Raw genomic sequence first — 20625 nt, 5'->3', positions numbered from 1 at the left:
TTCCCGATGAAAGGCTTTTGCCTGAAACGTTGATTCTCCTGCTCCTTGGATGCTGCCTGCACGTCTCCTCTACATCGAAGAAAGAAAGTACGGACTAGGGGACCAGTTCACGGAGCATCTGTGCTCTGTACGCTCCAATCAACGCCACCTTCCTTGTGTGAGGACTGCAGATGCTGGAGATTAGGGTTGAGAGTGTGGTACTGTGGTGCAGGCAGCATCCAAGGAGCAGGAGAATCAACGTTTCAGGCAAAAGCCTTTCATCGGGAATGGGGGAAATGTAGGCCCATCTTCCTGGGCCTCTTCCACTGTCAAAATGAGGCTACACACAAGCTGGGGAAAATACCTCATATGCTACCTCAGGAGCTTTCAGCCCAGTGGCCTCAACATAGAGTTCAGCAGCTTCAAAATCTCTCCATCCCCAACGTTATCCCATACCCAGCCCTCCCTCTCCTCCCTGCCATCTTGACCTGACCTAACCTGTCCATCTTCCTTCTCACCTATCCGTTCCACTGACCAATCATGCAGTCCTCTACTTGCATCCACCTATCACCACCCCACTTGCCTCTCCCGCATCCACCTATCATCATCCCACCCATTTCCACACACTCCCACCCTCCTCTCTCTATTTATCTCTGAGCTCCCTTCCCCCCAACCCAGTCCTCAGGAAGGGTCCTGACCCAAATTGTCGACTTTCCTGCTCCTCCAATGCAGTCTGACCTGTTGTGCTCTTCCAGCATCATATTTATTGACTCTGATTTCCAGCAGTGCAGTCCTTACTATCTCCAATGTCCTATAGTTGTTTGCTCATTTCACAGTCACACAACCAAGGACAGGTTCTTTAGATCTGGTCAGAAGACAGGGACAGGTACAAAAGGGGCTATGAGTGAGGCAGGCAAAAGGGACCCAGAGGACACCAGGGTCAGCTTCTGCAATCCTCCTGCACTCCTGAGGTTTTCCCAGCCTGTCTGGTTCACAGCCAGAGCTGCAGGATCAACGTGCAAACTAACCATGGCACCATGGTACAGGAAGCCATTCAAGTGAGGGGGTGGGCAACAAGGAATGTACTAGGGCATATTGAAGGGGATTTACATCATTCTCTGCAGCAAAAAGCAAGAGGCCAGACAGCTGTGATTTCTGCCTGTGGCCACTTGGGACATCAGTTCAGAGCTGGAAAGGAACATGCAGTGGGAGCGGGAGGATTCAGTGGTTGTGTTCTGTCTAGATACCAAATGACTGATCGAACTAGGCAAGAGGTTCTACATGCAGAGCAGCTACGCATTAAATTAAAATGCAGACCTTCAAAGGTTATAACCTCTAATATTACCTGAGAACATGCAAATTGGTATAAGATATACAAAATTAAAGAAGAATGTGGTGCGGGAGATGTGATTCATGGGTCACTGGCACCAGTATTGGGGAAAGTGGGTACTATACAATCGTGACAATCTACATCTGATCCATGCTGGGGCCAGCGTCCTTGCAAACCACCTACACTCGGGAAGCAGTGAGGAATTTAAATGTAATAGTGTGGGGAATAGATCAAATGTGGAAAGATACCTGAAACAGTTGTAGACTCGCCAACATTACATGCATTTAAATGGTCTCTGGATAGGCATTTGGATGAGAATGGAATAGTGAAGGCTGGATGGGCTTCAGATTGGTTTCACAAAGTGGCACAGCATCGAGGGCCGAAGGGCCTGTACTGTGCTGTAATGTTCTATGTTGTATGTGGTGTATCAATGAGTAGAGATTAGGTAAGAAACACTGTAAAAATATGGGAAATATGGGTTGGAGAATGGCAGTAAGGGGCAGAGAAAAAAACCTAGGAATGCACTGCATGGGAGACTAGGTGTTACCACGGTAACTAAAAGAACAACACCAAAGTCTCTGTATCTGTGCTTTATATTCATAACAAAGTAAACAAACTGGCAGTGTAAACTGAAGTAAATAAATACAATCTGAAAGTCATTATGAGTTGTGGCTGCAGGATGTGAAGGGTTTAGCCCTGATTATTGAGGGGCATGTAACATTTAAGATGAAAAGGAAGGCGGATAAAATTTAGGGGTAGCACTGTTGATCAAATATGATATTTATGTAATCATCAGACATTATCTTGTTTCAAGAGATCAGCATGTGGTATCGGTCAGGGCAGACAGGATGAATAGGGGAAAGCTCACAAGTGAGTGGCTATTGGGCCCCTAACAGTAACCAAAATGATTTGGAGGGGCCGGTGTGGGACTGGGGTGGCCAAAGTTAAAAATAGCACAACATCAGGTTCTAGTCCAACAGGTTTATTTGGAAGCACTCGCTTTCATAGCACTGCTCCTGATGAAGCGAGTGTGCTTCCAAATAAACCTGTTGGACTATAACCTGGCGTTGTGTGATTTTTAACAGTAACCCAAAATGTATGAGGAAGTATATCAGAAGACATGTTGGATATTTGTGAAAATATACATGAGAGACTTTAATCTGCATATGCATGAGAAAAGAAATCAGATTGCAATAGTAGCCTGCATTAGAAGCTCATAGAACATTTTTGAGATTATGTTGCTCTAAGAAACTATTTGAACTGATAACAGAACAGGTCACATTAGCCTTGCCATTGTGTAATGTTGCAGGATTAATTAATGACCATACAGTAATGGCACTGCTAGGGGACAGCAACCATAATATTATCAAACATCCAGTTTGTGAGGAAAAAAACTGAGTCTAACATCAATACTTTAAAATTTATATAAGGATAACGATATGAGATTGAATTAGCTAAAGTGAAATGGCATACTAGATTAAAGGAGGGATCAATAGAGACACATTTAAGGGGATATTTCAGAATACTCAGAATAAATATATTTCCACTCAAAAGAAAAATTCTAAAAAGGAGGCCCCACTATCCATGGCTAATTAACAAAATTAGGGAAAGAATCAAACTTAAAAAAACACATCAATATTTAAAGCTGAGTAGTAGATGCTTGGTTAGAGCATAAAGTGTAGCAGAAAATGAACAAAAGGATAAATCAGGAGGAAGAAATTAGAAGTTGGAGAGAAAGCTAGTGTGAATGAAAAAACTGATAGCAAGAATTTCTACAAGTATTTAAAAACAAAATGAGTGTTAATCCTCTGGAGACTGAGAATGGGGAGTTAATAATAGATAATAAGGAAATGACGGAAGAAATGAGGAAATATTTTGCTACCATCTTCACTAGAATATAAAAACATTCCTGTGATAACTGTAAATCAGGAGACAGAAGAGAGAGAAGTGCTTAATAAAATTATAAGCACAAGGGAAGTGAATCCAAGCAAATTGATGGAGCTACTGACTGACAACTCTCTGGGTTCAGTGGATTTCACCCTAACGTTTCAATACAGGTAGCTGATGGAGCAGTGCGTACATTGGTGATAATTGTCCAAAATGTCCTTGATACAGGAAAGCATGAATCAAACTGGAAAGGAGCATACATCTCCCTTCTACTCAAGAGGGGAAGTAACCAGCAAACAGGAAATTTGAGGTCAGTTTCCTTCACATGTCAAGGAGAAATATTTAGCAGTGAGCATTAAAGAGATTACATCTGTACATTTAGAAATGTTTAATTTAATTTGGGAAATGTTTAATTTAATTTGTAATTCTTCGAAAGAGCAACATGCACTGTGGGTAACGGGGACCCTACAAACATACTGTTTTCCAGAAGATGTCACATCAAAGGTTATTGCAGACAATAAAAGTTTGTGGTGTGGCATTAGCCTTTTATAATTTACATCAATGACTCAGAGGCATGGGGCCTAAATCCACAACAGCACCAAACTAGGTGGAAAAGTCGGCGATGAAAGAAGATATAAGGAAGGTTCAGGCAGACAGACAGATTAGGTGGACAGAATCTGGCAGATGGATATCATGTGGGAAAATGAGAAGTTGTTCACTTTGGCAGGAAGAATTTAAAAAAGGAGAACCTGACTGGAGAATAACTGTAGAATTCTGAGGCATAGAGCAACTTAGGTGAATCACAAAACATTGGTCAGGTAAGGCATGTAATCAAGAACATTAATGGAATGCTACCTTTTATTACAAATGAAATTGAATGTAAAAGTAAGGATAGGTCCATAAGCCATAGGAGCAGAAATCAGGCCATTCAGCCCATCAAGTCTGCTCTGCCATTCAATCATGGCTGATATGTTTCTCAGCCCCATTCTCCCACTTTCTCTCCACTACCATGATACTCAGTAACCAATCTCAGTTTTAAACATACCTAATGACCTGGCCTCTATATCCTTCGTTGAAGACTGCTTTGCCTCCAATTACACACAGCATTAGTGAGAGCAATGAGGACAATGCTTTTCTCTCAGAGAATTGAGAGACTTTGGAACGCTGTTCCTCATAAGGAATGGAGGGAAGATTTTAAAATATTTTTAAAAAGAAAATGCAGATGCATTCTTGATAGGCAAGGAAATCAAGATTACCAGGGGTAGATGGGAATGTGAAATTCAACATCCAAACATATCAGCATGATCTATTTGAACTGCAGAGCAGGTTGGAGGGGCTTAATGGTCTCCTTCTGCCCCTATTTAGTACTGTATATTTGTATTTTGCCATTACATACTGAGACCTGTTAAACTTGACTCTGAAACTACTGTTCCTCTAGCAGTGTTCCAACTTCCATTTCCAGTACATATTCTGGGTCTCTAAGAACACCAATCAAAATCAACATTGTGTCTCACAACTTTCTTGTCATGACAAGTCCTGGAATGCTCTTAAAAATGTGTTTTCCGTTATTTTTGTTTGGATTGAAACAACTTTTCTGTTCTCAGATATCTTTCCTGTCCCTTCAGTGTAGCAGGTCACCACAGTTGGACAGGACCAAAGGCTGTTCTCTTATTAGAAGAGGCACCTTTAACCGGAGTGAAACTGGGTACTGCAGATATGCTGTGACCTGCTGTGCTTTTCCAGCACTACTCTAACCTTGACCTTCAACCGGAGGGTCACCACCGAAGGTTGAGAAGGCAGGCCTTCAGAACCTCAGACAATCCCGGAATGGAACAAACACGATCGCTCTGGATCTCAAACCAAACATTCAGCCAATTGAGCTAACTAACTTGTCTCTTCAAAAATCAAATTACCATCTTGCTCATATGCTCACATGATTCTTTGGGGGGGTTTTAGCGTTGGTGATACCTAACTCCAACAGCTCATTTTATAGCTGACCATCTTTCACAGAATCAACTTTTTCTATGCCCTAGGAATCCCTGGCATTGAGAGCTACACCATCATAGTTTTGTCTGTTATGTCCTGTCTAAGTACTGTGTTCACTTGAACATTCTAATTTTCATACTCTGAATTAGCTTTGTCTCGGATATTCCTACAACTTTATAGTTTAGCCTGCCCTCACCTAAATATCCTCCAATCTAGATGTCTTATTAGGAAATTTTCCTGTACATAATATAACATATTCAATTGTAGATTTACCACCTCTTGTGTTCCCCCTAACTTAAAATAATTATCTTGGATGTTAAGACCTTAAACCTCATGCACAAATCTGGTCTACTGCATGAAATGCAAATACAATTCTTTCAGCATTTCCTCTAAAAAGGACATCAAAATTGGAGGTGTAGTGGACAGCGAAGAAGGTTACCTCAGATTACAACGGGCTCTTGATCAAATGGGCCAATGGTCTGAGAAGTGGCAGATGGAGTTTAATTCAGATAAATGCGAGGTGCTGCATTTTGGGAAAGCAAATCTTAGCAGGACTTATACACTTAATGGTAAGGTGCTGGGAAGTGTTGCTCAACAAAGAGACCTTGGAGTGCAGGTTCATAGCTCCTTGAAAGTCACAGGTAGATAGGATAGTGAAGAAGGCTTTTGGTATGCTTTCCTTTATTGGTCAGAATATTGAGTACAGGAGTTGGGAGGTCATGTTGCGGCTGTACAGGACATTGGTTAGGCTACTGTTGGAATATTGCATGCAATTCTGGTCTCCTTCTTACCAGAAAGATGTTGTGAAACTTGAAAGGGTTCAGAAAAGATTTACAAGGATGTTGCCAGGGTTGGAGGATTTGAGCTATAGGAAGAGGTTGAATAGGCTGGGGCTGTTTTCCCTGGAGCATCGGTAGCTGAGGGGTGATCTTATAGAGGTTTATAAAATCATGAGGGGCATGGATAGGATAAATAGACAAAGTCTTTTCTCTGGGGTGGGGGAGTCCAGAACTAGAGGGCATAGGTTTAGGGTGAGAGGGGAAAAATATAAAAGAGACCTAAGGGGCAACTTTTTCACACAGTGGGTGGTACGTATATGGAATGAGCTGCCAGAGGAAGTGGTGGAGGTTGGTACAATTGCAACATGTAAAAGGCATCTGGATGGGTATATGAATAGGAAGGGTTTGGAGGGATATGGGCCGGGTGCTGGCATGTCGGTCTTGATTGGGTTGGGATATCTGGTCGGCATGGACGGGTTGGACCGAAGGGTCTGTTTCCATGCTGTACATCTCTATGAGTCTGTGACTTCGCTTCATTACTTGGATGTTTCCTATGCTTCAGGCCATCCCTCCTGCAACTTATACAGAGCTAAAACTTTTTTAAAGAACTCAATGAATAATGATACTAATCTGAAATGTATGTTCTTCTGAAATTGTTTTGTCGTTTTTTGGATTATCCCATATTATTCATATTCTTCATATTACAGAAGGATTTACAGAGAATGCCATATTACAGTTCACACCAAGTAACATTGTCAATTATTCGCCCAGAGTTTTCACTTGCCCAAAATTTGAACACACTTTTTTTCCAAAACACTGCCACTGACAATTGACTTTGAAATGATTGTTCTTATCGAAAAAGAAGCATTGTTGCTATTACACGATATTGAATTGCCCAAAGTTAAACATCAACAAATCAAAACTGAAAAGGTAATACATATACAAATCAAAATGAAGAAACCAAACAGAAAGTACCACTGAAAAATGACTTGGAGAATCGGAAGAAAATCAATCCAGAACAACAGCAAAGAAATTCCTACCAAGAAATGCAAGATGAACCATCAATGCTATTCTTTATTTAAAATGTCATACACCAATTGAATTCTAACTAATTGAAATTTCTTATGTCCATAGAGGTTTTTTATAAAATATCTAAATATGTACATACATCGTAATCGTTGAGTTTAACAGCTGTATTATATGAATTGCTGAAAAACATACATTTTGTCAAATCTTTTCATCTTGCACTCATCAGGACAATTCACAAGAATACCAATTCTTAGTATTTATGTGAGGCTAGATGTTTCACATTGTTACTACGCTGCAGCAACACGAGTAGCACTTGTCATCAACAGGATGGTGCCATCAAACCAAGAAAGCTATTGCACAAATGAGTAAAGTGTTATATGCATTTCAGTACTGGTGTGATGTCAGTTAGATATGCTGTACAAAGACTGACAGATAATATCAAAAAACATATCCCTTCAGCTGTTTGAAACAAACAATCTACTGAGTGTACCCAACCAGTCCGTGCTTGAAAAACTCACAGTGCCCAACATTAAATGTGATTCAGCAATTCGACAACATTTGCTGGGTAATCCTGAAAAATTATGCAAAGAAATATACTGACAACCAAGTTATGATCATCAATCAGACTTGCAGCAAAGTGCACTTGTGTGTACTCGAAGCTCTATGTAATACACAGGCTCCCTTCTTTGCAGACGTCCATTGTACTTGTTGCAACACAACAAAATAAATGCCAGCTAATCACTGGTTCACTTCTCGCATTAATGTCCTGATCAAACAGAGTCAACCTGCCTGATTTAAAATTTAAACAGTTAATCAAGATTTGAGTGAATTCTTTAATGCAATGCCTCTATAAATCAGAGTCCAATTATCAACCAATCAGCACCCTCCACTCATACCGTATAAATGCTGTTTTCTCATTAAATTGGTACAGAAAAGCTTTAAAACATCTTATTTCCGCATTACTCAAACTCCATATTAGTAAATGACCATTTATATTTGTATCTCTGAGTAGCTTTATTAATGTTGTTACGTCAACACATCTGACCAAAATATCAAATCCAAAAGTGAAATGTTTGGAGACTGGGAAGCAGATTGTGCATTGTAATTAAACACAATGTACATTTGTAGAGTTCAAGCAGAGAGAGAGAAACAAAAATCTCCACACTCATTTCTTTTCAAAATAAGAATGCAGATTAGCAAGTTGAACCCTATCTTTGCATAATGAAACTGTAGTTCGTGGGTTTTTGATATTAATTTGAACACAAACTAGAAAATCAATTTGAAGAGACTTTCTTTTAGCTTGAAGTTTTCAGGGTAGGTTTTCTTTGGTGGAAATCCCTTCAGACACTGTGCCATTGAACAGCAGCAGTTTTTCTTCCTTGGGCATTTTTTATGGCCTGAAAACATTTCCAAGATGCTGCCAAGCCACTACCTAAAAATCATGTATAAGATATGAGCAAAAGGGCTCAAGGCCCCTAACACTCGAGACATCATCTTGTTCTTGCTGAAAATCAACTGGCAGAAAACCTTTCAGTGTTTGTGATCATTTGGATGGGTGAGTAGTGATGGGGGCTGGTTGGTGTAAGTGCAAACGACCTAGTCAGCCAGAAAGCAAGTTTGGCACCCAATTATCATCTCCCCAAGGGTGGCACAAAGGTAGGGACATTCTGATAAAAGGCCACATTAATAGGCAAGTGACAGCCACAACTGGACTCCCTGTTGCCTAAGAGATTGAAGCATCAGGGATCAGAGGGCTGACAATATACAGGCAGATGTCCCCAAGTGACCCATGTTCTTAGACGTCTCTTTTTACGATTTGGCAGATGTTACACCAGGAAGTCATTTCACTCCATTCCAAAGAAGAAGTCGGCTGAGCCAGATGAACAGGATATGGATAGGGGTCAGCCACCAGGAAGTCATTCAGAGGATATGGGTGCTGTACAGAAATCACTTCAATGGTCTGTTGCCATCTAGAAAGGCGAGGGGTAAATGGTATTAGGATGACAGGCCTCTGTGTACCGATCAGCATGTACATGATCAGAGCATACTGAGCACCCAAATGTCTCCTTTAACATTGTCAAATCAGGTGAGCAACCCTCAGGCAGGGAGTGCAATTGAGAAGGAGCATTACTGATGAATCTAGCATTTCAGATGAAAACTAAACAGGGAGTGGCCTAAATGAGAGGGAGCACAGTCCTCTACTGAAACATTCTTCATCCTGTAGAAGAAAGCACATAAACCAAGAGAAATGTATTGTACTGGGGATGATGTGGCACAGCTCCCCACACAGAGCCCATTCAGTAGGCAGCCCTGGAATTGGCAAGGATTACATCAGGTCAAGTCAACTGCAGTGGTAAGACAGAGATTGTCCATGTCACAGGTCATTGCAGGTCAACCTACAAGTGAAAGGCATGGTGGTCACTTCTGTTGAAATGCCCTGTGTCCATGCTATCCCATCTATCTCAAAATGGATGCAGAACCTGCACTCTGGAAGATGGTATCCATTACATTCTTGATGGCAATGACAAACAAGGTTGGTAAGACTGCAAAATTGTTCGCAGTTGATCCCTTGGAATGACTTACATGTATAACAATTCAGCACCATGATGAACTCATGTGTGGGATTCAAGAGCTTTCATACCATTGTGAACCAGAGCGTAAATGTCCACAGCCAACAGCCTGGATAGGCACAGTGTCTTATGGCAGTAGTGTTTTTGCCATTTGCAGGTTTGCCAATGATGCCTTGGGTAGCACCTTCTTTCCCTTTGTGCTAAGCTTCTCTAGCCTCCTCCATTGCACCCTGGCCCTCTCTAAACTATCCAACATGAGACTCATCTGTTTCCACACCGAGTGGCTGCTCGGCTTTCTCTACCTACCACTGATGCCCAAGTGAAGCCTTACGTCCCTGTTAGGGTCCCAACTACTCACTTTATGAATATAAATCTCAGCACAGTCGATTGAACTTTGTGCCAGTAGTCGAGCAGCTGAGTCTAAGTCTCCTATTTTTCCCAATGCTTTCAATGCACTGGCTCATAACTATGCTCCTGTCAGCTGCGCACTAACATTTTTCCCAGACCTTCCAATTTCCCCATGCCACCCAACTCAAACTTTGGGAACATTGGGACCAGATATATGAATCGCAAAATATTACCCAAAGCAGACAAAGCAAACAATTAGGACAGTAAAGGATACATTAGCCTTTATTGGAAAGATACCAGAGGATAAGAGTGAAGGAAACTTACTACACTATGGCAGAGTTTTGGTGAGACGATTCCAAGAATACATGAACAATTTTGGTCTCGTAAACTAAGGAAGGATGTACGTGCATTAAAGGGGAGCAACAAAGCTTCACTAAACAAATACCTAGGAGGAATTATCCTATTAGGAGAGATTAAGTAGACCAGGCCTACAGTCTCTGGAATTTAGAAATGAGAGGTGATTTAATTGAAATGTATATGTAAGATACATCTCACCACTACATCACTTCAAGGCTCACTTCAAGGCTCTTAATGTTTGACATGCTCTTCCAATTTAAGTTAGTTACATCAAAGCCATACATACTGGGAAGGCCACAGATTCAATCCCAGCTAAACTAACCAGTTTCAACATAGCCACTGCTGGTATCAGTGCTCCTTGAAAGCAAAACAAGCCTGTTTTACGTCAATTGTTTCTATTTATTTACTAACGGTTGTTCAAAATTTGCACCATTTTAAGTAAACCATCCCCGCGGTGAAGGAGACTGTCAAAACTCCCCCAAGATTCTCACATACAAAACAACTACTTGAATGAGGCACTGGAACTTGCTCAAGGAACAGGAACAAAGCAAGGATTAATGCTTTCAGAATCGGAGAAACAATTAGCAGGAGGAGAAAGAAATAAAATGTACCAATGCCCTTTATCACTGCTTTCAGTAAAACCTTTATGGTGAGTTGATTAAAAAAAAGATGAGTGTGTTTTATTCCCGATGGATAGATTGCCCAACAAACACACTCATTTCAAACTGGTCAACACTGTTCTCCTTTGTGCCCAATGGAGGAATCTTGTTAAAAATATTCAACAGAAGTGTCAGTATGTGTCTACAACAAGGAACAAAATTGGTTCTGTTGGCAGGCTAGATTATCACAATCTTAACTAAAGTGGAGAACAGATAAGAACCTGGAGAAAATGCTAAACAAATTGTCAGAGCACTGCAGCGAGATTACAAGTTTAGTGTACATGCAAAGTCTTTCACAAAACCTTTACACTTCAATTCGGAAAAAGAGGAACTCAGATTGTTCCTGAATATATCTAACTAGCATTTGCAATAGTGTACCTAGGGGGAACCATTCTAAATATCACTCCGTGTAAATAATTTCAGGTCCTAAATAATACTTGCACAATTTTAACAGATACCAGCACTTTATTTGTATTTAATTGAATCTGCCACCAAATTTGAATTTGTACTTCTTGAACCCAAAAGGATGTGAAAACAAACCCACATGATGCTTATTACTGGAATCAACTCCTTCAAACAGCAGTGAAATCCAGGCTCTATATTTTAGGTGGGTGGGCTTGTGCGGATTATAATTAAGAGTCCATCCTTTCAATAAATGGCAATTTTAATGGTATTTCTTGTTTTCCCCATTTCCTCTCGTAAAAGAGAATAGCTTCCACAATTATTCTTTAGCAAGTTGGTTGTGTTCCATCCACAGTGCAGTGACAATTTATGAACTTAGCTTTTAACTCATTATGTTACACATTAGAAAGAAAACACAATAGCAGGACATGTTGTGGTCAAAAATGCTTAACTGTATGTTATAGTCAACCAGGTGTCTAATGACTTCTAAGAGCTCTTCCCTGACAGGTAAAATACTGTATTATAAGTCTTGGCAGGACACCAATGAACAATTCAGTGCCTCTGCAACCTATTTTACAATTTGCTGCATTTTCACATAGTGCACTCCCTAGTACACAAAATTTATTACCATGTCTAAAACCTGTAGCCATCTAAAATTGAATATTTTACACTTGAATAACTCTGTAAACATGTGATTTCTCTTCCTAAACAACACAGACAAAGATAATACTAATACACCATTTTGCATGGAATAAACCACTCATCCTTATAACCCTACTCCCTTCAAGTATAAAGGCCTGTATTAATTTTAGGACCTAACATTACAATCTCCTAAAAGAAGCAACTGTTCTTTTTTAAACAAAAAGAAACATTAGAACAAAAACAGCATTTCAGACTATATGGTCAGTCCCTGAATGAATAATTTTTTGCCAATACTCCTTGGCTAATTTTTATACTGTTTAACTCCCTTAAATTTACTGTGTTTTCAATGTCCACTGGCTGACTGGCATTTAACCACCTTTTAACCATTTAGTCTTTAACCATCCTCTGCATAGGACAATTTAATCTGTCCAATCAGCCTCTCATATCGGAGTTTCATCTCACGCCTGTTATTGTCATTGTCATTCTCCAGGTCAGAGTAAACAGTTCCCCAGTGACCGAAACTCTTAATGATCTTGGGTATCTCAATACAATCTCCTCTTACTCTTCTCAAGTGTAAGCAAAGAGCTGCCATAACTCTTTCTGACAACTGAGCTGTCAGATGCTGTGTGGGTGGCCTTTCCTCAGCATCGTTTGATGTTCTGAGATGTCCTTCCTCAACATTGTGAGCAAAGCTGTACGCAGTACCCTGGATGGGGAAAAAGTTTAACAGTTCCCAAGCTTTTTTGTTCTCATTCGTGCATTCCAAGACTACTTGCCTTATTGATGACTGCCACACACAGTGCAAATGGTTTCAACAATCAATCCAACAAACAGACCACAAATTTTCTCTGCTACATCTTGCCCATATAACAGTTCCAACATTATTTCCTTTTAACCGGTCTCACTGCATTCTAGTTGTCAATTCCATTCACCATTTCTTAAAGCCAATTTGCTAATCTATATAAGATTATTCTTCTTATAGCAATGATGTGGGAGAACCAGTGTTGGACTGAGGTGGACAAAGTTAAAAATCACACAACACCAGGTTATAGTCCAACACTAGCTATAGCTTCCAAATAAACCTGTTGGTCTCTAACCTGGTGTTGTGTGATTTTTAACTTTCTCCTTATAGCAGAGAAGGTTAGGGGGAAGATTTACAAGACAAGTTCAAAATTAAGAAGATCCTTATGAAGGACTAAGTCAAAACAGAGTGCTTCCATTCTGAAAAAGGATCAGTACCAAGCAGTCAGAGGCTAAGGTAATGAAAGGACCAGAGATGAGATTAGAAGGATGTTTTTGCAGACAGCTGAAGACCTGGGATATCTGTCTGTAAAAGTGATTTAAAGACAATTAGATTTATAAGTAAAAATGAAATATTTACAAGGCTGAGGCAAATATAGAAGATTGAAACAAATTGGTTCACTCTTTCAAAGAGTTGCAGAGGTCAAATGAGCTGAATGGCTTCCTTTTCCCGCTGCACTTTCCTCTTGGTCTCCATCATAGTTTTGGAAAGTTTTGACAGTCTGCTCCCTATCCCCATTTCCAACTATTTAACTAATTTAGATCAATTAATTTCAGAAAAATACCAGCAAAGTTTGTTCATCAAACCACTTGCACACACCTCCGTCACCTCCTACACATCCCCTACAGGATACCACCAATGTCAGCAACTCTGTGCTTTTCTACCTAATGAACAAAACACTTCATTCAATAGTTTCGGAATCTTGCTAAAGTGGAGATAAACAATGTTCATACAGCTTACTAATACGTTTGAAAACTCCTCAAAAAAAATGAAGCATTTTTAAGATTTTTGTGAAGGTTTGTAGCTCGGATTGTGGATGTGGTTGTTGGTTTGCTTGTTGAGCTGGTCGGTTGCCATGGAGAAATTTCAACACCATGCTTGGTAACATCAATAGTGCAACTTCCGTGAAGTGTTGTTCGATTCCGCTTAATGACCATAAGACCTGGTTTGTCAAGGTGGGTGTTGTCATTTCCAGATTTTCTCTGCAGTGGTTTGTACATGGGGTCAACGCCTCCATTCTTGTTGAATGGCATTCCCCAGATGAAAGACCCCATACCCACCACAAGCAGGGCAAACGTAAATCCCATGTAACGACTGCCATAAACACTACATCAGACAGACCAACAGAAACCTGGATACACAGACACCAACTAACAGCAAAACAGCACAGACCAACTCTCCCTCAGCTCAATACACGCAGATAAGGATGGCCATCAATTTGATTGGGACAACATAACCGTCAGGATTAGAGTGATTAGAACAGCACAACAGGTCAGGCAGCATCCGATGAGCAGGAAAATCGACGATTTGGGCAAAAGCCCTTTCCATAACTATTCTATGTCAAGCTGACTAGAGACATGTACAGGAATTCCGAGAGGCCTGGTTTTCAACCCAGAATGCCATTCACAAGCATGCAGATATAGACCCCAATACAAACCACTGCACAAAAAAACCAGAAACGACAACACACACCTTATCAGACTTGATCATATAAATATCACATGGATTAGAACCACAATGCTTCGCAGAAATCACACTGATGATGTTACCAAGCATGGTGACAAAACGGCTGCATTGCACGCCACCAGCTTGGCAAGCAAACCAACAACCAAATCTAATTATGTATGGCCCAAATCTTCCAGTCTACACATCACTGAGGACAATGACATAAGATGCATGCTGGACCCCCACAGATGCCCAATGTGCTGATCTCTGTCCCATGTGCCTGGGAAGTTCTGAGGAGAAATCCTTCTACCTCCCAATCCCCTCGGCAGAATTCCCTGGATCTGAGTTACAGTCAGACCTCAGACAGTTCTGATCTACTTATCTGAATAGATACCCTGAAAACATTTAGAAAATACTGGTCTACACCTGGGCAACTACCCACCTTACCACACCCAATAATGTACAGTGACTCTTGCTACCCTCCCTTGACCTACTGACCATCCCCCTGCAACCACCCCTGACCCAGACTACTCCTTCTGATCAGGCTAACCCCAAGTTCCAACCAATCTCCTCAACAACACATAACTATTCCAGTGCCATAAGAACGAGACACACATAATCTTTGCCCCAACAATCCAGCGCTACTTCTGGATAACAGACAACTTAAAGATTAACCAACTTGTCCTTTCCCAGAGACAATCACACCAGTAATCTGCTACCTGAATGGTCACCTCCAGTACTGCCCAAAGTCTAGAGAGCCATCAAGATGGTATGTAATTTTCACGTGGCCAGCAGGCAATGCCAGTACTTGCCCTCCCTACAAAGTCGAAAATGCAGAATATTTCCCTGCAAATAGACTGTGGAATATTCATCATTTACGTACAGTACTTTATGGTCATTTGTGGACATTAAAGGTGCAATGAAAATGAAAATTCATTTTTTTTAACCTCCTTTGTTCCCGACACATTTTCACTTATTTTCTGTTATTTCCCGTGTGGTTTAAATTGCCTATGTTACACCTTACAATTTGTATCTAGAATGATGTTCACCGGTTCCCCATGACATTCTGCCCCTCCAACAAACTCTTCCAACCTGGGTCTATTAACATAACACCAACGCCAAACCATTCAAAGTGTTTCAGCAAGGCATAACTTTAAAACATGAAAGCCAACCACCTGATGAAGGAGCAGCACTCTGAAAGCTAGTGCTTCCAATTAAACCTGTTGGACTATAACCTGGTGTTGTGTGATTTTTAACTTTGTACACCCCAGTCCAACACCAGCATCTCCAAATCAAACCTAAAGAGAAGGTACAAGGATGGCAGCCAAGTGTTTAGACTATCAGAGGTTGAATCCTTATTCTCTCAAAGTCCAAAAATTAAGAGTCTTTGTTGCATTCTCCTTATTCATGAGGAAGCAAATGCACAAGATGGCCAAATAAATTCATGGGTAAAAATCCAACTGGGAGGTTTTGTTTCTTATCAAATTAACATATCTTTTTAACTTTGAAATCTTTGTTAAGACCTGCAGGAATGGGGTGGAAATCTATCCTAAACAAAAACAAATATAGTTTGAAATGGCTATCCTGTTAAAAAGTAGACATTTAAATTATTGCTCAATGCAAATTTGTCAAATATTTTGGAACAAACAAAAGCCAACTGAACAGAACATGTGCTCTGCCGCTTTGAATTCCGTTTTAGTGCAAGGATTGTACCTGATCTATCTAGGGCAGGTTCTGCTAAATTTAGGGATTTTCAAAACCGCAGTACAAATCCTCTTAAACTAAATTAAAACACGAACCTGCACCGCACCCTGCTGTGGTGTGAGCCATTAAAATGCGTGTCTTTGCATTGTTCTAATATTCTCGACAAATATACTAACGAATTAAAACAAAACATGGGAAGCAAACATAACCTGGCTGTATGCTGAACGCATTAAAGACACATTTGATGCAACGTTTTCTGGTTTATACTAAAAAAAAGATCAAGGGTCAACCCGCATGCAGCACGCACAATGGCTGAGGATGGTAGCAGCATTCAGTAACCCATTGCAACTTGCAGGTTGTGGGGTTTCTGTGCGGGGGGGGGGGAAGGACAGTAGCATCTTGCCTCTGGCTTACTTGAGTAATCAATACATTTTCAATACGAAATCTGATCTTCGACCACAAAGCAAGCGACGTCGGAGTCCCGAATAGCTGTTTGTATGCTCCCGTTCTCTCCCCCTGAACCCTTCCCTACAAGGTAGGGACGCCGCTGCTCTGCCTGTTTGACAGGCTAGTACCCAGGGCGATTTCAGTTCGAAACAACAGCCTTTTGTCCAGTTTCATTTTTAAAAAAAAGTGGCACAAACATGCATTGTGCCGGCTTCCCATTCTTCGCACGGTGCTAACGGCCTACCTGTAAGCTGCCTTTAATCCTGATCGCCAATGTCAATACAGATGCGACCAACTGATGGTTTTTTTAAAAAGGCAACACAATATCCCGGTCAGTCACACATTGATCAATAACCGCAGGACTCGAATATATAAAATCCTACAATCAATAGGAAAGGCCCCAGTCCTTCCCCAACTCCCCTTTCCACCTTACTGATGTCTAGGTGGTCTTTTGGAAATGAATAGTTTTACTGAAGAAAACTTACAGCGGATCCGGTTCTGCCACTTTGTGTCCGCTCTGTGGTGCTGTCTGTCTACAACCCTGCTCAGGTTCGCCTGAGTGACTCGGAATGATTGAGGGAAGCGGGTGGCGGGGTTCTGGGAGACAGAGCCCAGGCCACACAACCTCCCAGCGCGGAAACACACTATCCCCACCCCCCACACCCAACATCCACTGGTTTCAAATGAAAACCCCTGAGATTTAACTACATGGGGGGGAGACCCTGCCAGGTCCGGGGACAACACACACCAGAGAGAGGGAGGGAGGGAGAGAGAGGGAAGGCAGTGAGGGGGCTTCAGGAGGGTCCAGCAGCCTCCCAGAGACTGCAGCCAACAAGTGCAGCAGATAGAGTTCACCACATCCCACACTCACACCCCTGAGGCTGCTCCCTCCCTTATCCCGGGAATGGCCCGGGTCCGTGCTGTCCCCCGCTATCCCGGGAATGGCCCGGGTCCGTGCTGTCCCCCGCTATCCCGGGAATGACCCGGGATCGGTGCTGTCCCCCTCTATCCCGGGAATGACCCGGGATCGGTGCTGTCCCCCTCTATCCCGGGAACGTCCCGGGATCGGTGCTGTCCCCCTCTATCCCGGGAATGACCCCGGATCGGTGCTATCCCCCTCTATCCCGGGAATGACCCTGGATCGGTGCTGTCCCCCTCTAGCCCGGGAATGACCCGGGATCGGTGCTGTCCCCCTGTATCCCGGGAATGACCCGGGATCGGTGCTGTCCCCCTCTATCCCAGGAATGACCCTGGATCGGTGCTGTCCCCCTCTAGCCCGGGAATGACCCCGGATCGGTGCTATCCCCCTGTATCCCGGGAATGACCCGCGATAGGTGCTATCCCCCTGTAACCCGGGAATGATCCGGGATCGGTGCTGTCCCCCTCTATCCCGGGAATGACCCGGGATCGGTGCAGTCCCCCTCTATCCCGGGAATGACCCGGGATCGGTGCTGTCCCCCTGTATCCCGGGAATGACCCGGGATCGGTGCTATCCCCCTGTATCCCGGGAATGACCCGTTCCCAGTTTCCGGCTGCTGACCCTGAGCCGGGAGTTGTCCGGTTCCCAAATGAGACAAAGCCCTGGGGTGGCCCTCCCCAAGGCCGTGCCGGGGGCAGGCTGGGTGTTTACACCCGGAGATGTTGGGGCGAGGTTGGGGCTTCAGATAGCACCCACCGCCTGAAACCACCCGCTCCCCCCGAGGCCAGCCCCGGGGTCTTGCTCTCAGTCTGCAGCTGGGGGACAATGTTAGCTCCTTGGTGTACACACACACACACAGCTACACAAACTGAGAGGGGTAAGCCCGCGGTACCACCAACACCGCGGGCATTCCGAGTTATATTTTGGGATTAACCTGGTAACGATCATTTACTTCAGAAATGATGTGGCTGCAATTCCAGGGATCCACTCGGGTACACAGTATCTCCCGAGACGGCTGGCTCACAGTCATCGCCACTCAAACTGTCTCAAACGTCGCCAGAGCCAAACATTTAAGGTCGAGCCGAAAACCCACCTCTTTGAGCCAGAGATTTCCACCGATGTAAAGCCCCTGGGAGGGGGGAGGTCAGGTCTGGGTGCTCCGCCGGCTGTGGGGATAGCGCGGGTGTTTGCACTGTTCAGTGAACCTCAACACTGCCACCGTGCTGAGACTCAAGCTCACCTTTATCAGCAAACAGACACTGTCTGCTGCAGCAGCAGCAGCAGCATACCTCCCTGTGCCTTCCTTGACTCACTGCTCTGTGAGACCATCTACCTCACCGTGCCTTACTCCGTCCACACAGATCGGGGGGACGCTTTTCTTACCCACAACAATGGCCTATAAGTGAACAAAGTTCCGCTTAGTGATGTATTATAAATGGAAATGTAAAACCGAAAGTGCTCTAACAGTTCGATAATCATTAAACCAAACCCTGCAAATGCCGAGCCGAACCAACACCCAACCAACCCAGTGTGAATTATCACTGACTCATGCCTGCATCATTTGCATTTTATTCTCCTTGTTGTGCCTTTTGCCACCCAGTAAACATCAGCGAGTACAAAGAAATGTAACAGGACCTCTGAATACTAAGGCCACACGTGGGAAATAAACGGCCTCATATGCACACCATCATTTCTGCAGCTGCCAATTTGCTCAATCACACCCTCACATTTGCATATGATGCCCTAGTCCCCAGTAACACCATTACCCTAACTTGCACCATCCTACATCCTGCAGCCTTCATTTATGCCCTTTCAGTCCAAGGGACACAGAGTTGTCAGAATATAGCAGACAATGGGTTCATCCATTATTTACCAGCTCTGATTGGACCGCATAAAACACTATCAGTTCTACCCTTGTCTGATAAACTGCTTACTATTCCAGGATTACCCTGAAATGCAGGAGTAACTTTTGGCTTTGAAATTCATCGCCTTAAACCCTTCTTTCATGAGCTTCCAAACGATAGTGAGATTGAGATCATCTATTCAACTGCCTTCACCACAACCCTCTCTTCCTTTAGTTCACTATGCCAAAGCCTTCTAAAATGTCTCCTAGCTTTAGCCCTGAATTTGGATCTCTAGACTCTTTCCCTGTTCCCATCATGGCCCCTCCAAACACATCTTGTCCACTTCCTAACTCCTTGATCCTAATTCCATGAACTTCATGACCAACTATCATCCTCATATTGTCTAATATTGTTAAAGTTTCCAGCCTTTCAGATGTTGTCCTTGTTTATATGTGCTCTACAAAAAAACTCATCATACTGTCTTAGTAAATTACTACTGTGTCTCTAATCCGCATCTCCTTTCCAAGGTCCTTGAACATATCACCTCCTAAATTTTTACTTAGCATTCCTATGTAAACACCATAACTTTTTATTTGTCTGTAAACTTGATTGCAGACTGAAACAGGAATAGGACTATTTAAGTATTGAGGATTTGTGAAGGATTACTGCACTTTTTAAAATTGACTTATCCAACCTCATTATAAGTGTTGTTTACACTGCTTTCTTCAAGCAGTAGGGGAACCTTAATTGCAGACATCTAGAACCAGGAAGTGTAGACAAAATGAGATTTCACTGCCAAGCAGTAACTTGGAATGGTGACCAGTTACTGATGACAAAGGCCTTCTGCCTGCCATCAGTTGGGTGGTTGTGACTGAATCGATTCCTTATTGTTTATCTCCAGAAGGAGTTGATTTATTTGTCCGTGTTTTCTGTCCAGCTGGGTTTAAAAAGACAGGTAAATTGGCAAAGTGTGCATATTCTTATAAAATCTCTAACTTCTGTGACACTCCAGGAATATCTGGACTTGATTTCCAGCATGTTAACTCACAGAGGTGTGACACGCACAACTCCATGTTTGAAATCTTCCAGTCAGTTTTCAGATCCTGCCAAAGAATCGTGGGCAGCACGGTGGCACAGTGGTTAGCACTGCTGCCTCGCAGCGCCAGAGACCCGGGTTCAATTCCTGCCTCAGGCGACTGACTGTGTGGAGTTTGCACGTTCTCCCCGTGTCTGCGTGGGTTTCCTCCGGGTGCTCCGGTTTCCTCCCACAGTCCAA

General features: G+C 42.6%; 1 protein-coding gene across 6 annotated transcripts in view; it reads right to left on the bottom strand.

Moving 5' to 3' along the window:
• fhdc1 (FH2 domain containing 1) overlaps window positions 1-18998 on the bottom strand; it is a 121980-nt gene extending 102982 nt beyond the window's left edge. Inside the window, exon 1 of one of the 6 annotated variants that reach the window (XM_043700016.1) lies at window positions 18599-18998. The gene's annotated coding sequence lies outside the window, so the exon portion shown is untranslated. Of the gene's footprint in view, window positions 1-16553; window positions 16572-16830; window positions 16972-17071; window positions 17202-18439; window positions 18514-18598 lie in introns of those variants that run through there. The other 5 variants (XM_043700036.1, XM_043700029.1, XM_043700022.1 and 2 more) reach the window with 5 other exon arrangements.
• Between the last annotated feature and the right edge of the window lie 1627 nt (window positions 18999-20625).

The sequence above is a fragment of the Chiloscyllium plagiosum genome, chromosome 1 (genome assembly GCF_004010195.1).
Source record: "Chiloscyllium plagiosum isolate BGI_BamShark_2017 chromosome 1, ASM401019v2, whole genome shotgun sequence".
Taxonomy (NCBI): domain Eukaryota; kingdom Metazoa; phylum Chordata; class Chondrichthyes; order Orectolobiformes; family Hemiscylliidae; genus Chiloscyllium; species Chiloscyllium plagiosum.
The sequence above is the reverse complement of the archived record's forward strand: the minus strand, read 5'-3'. Positions and strand labels throughout refer to the sequence as shown.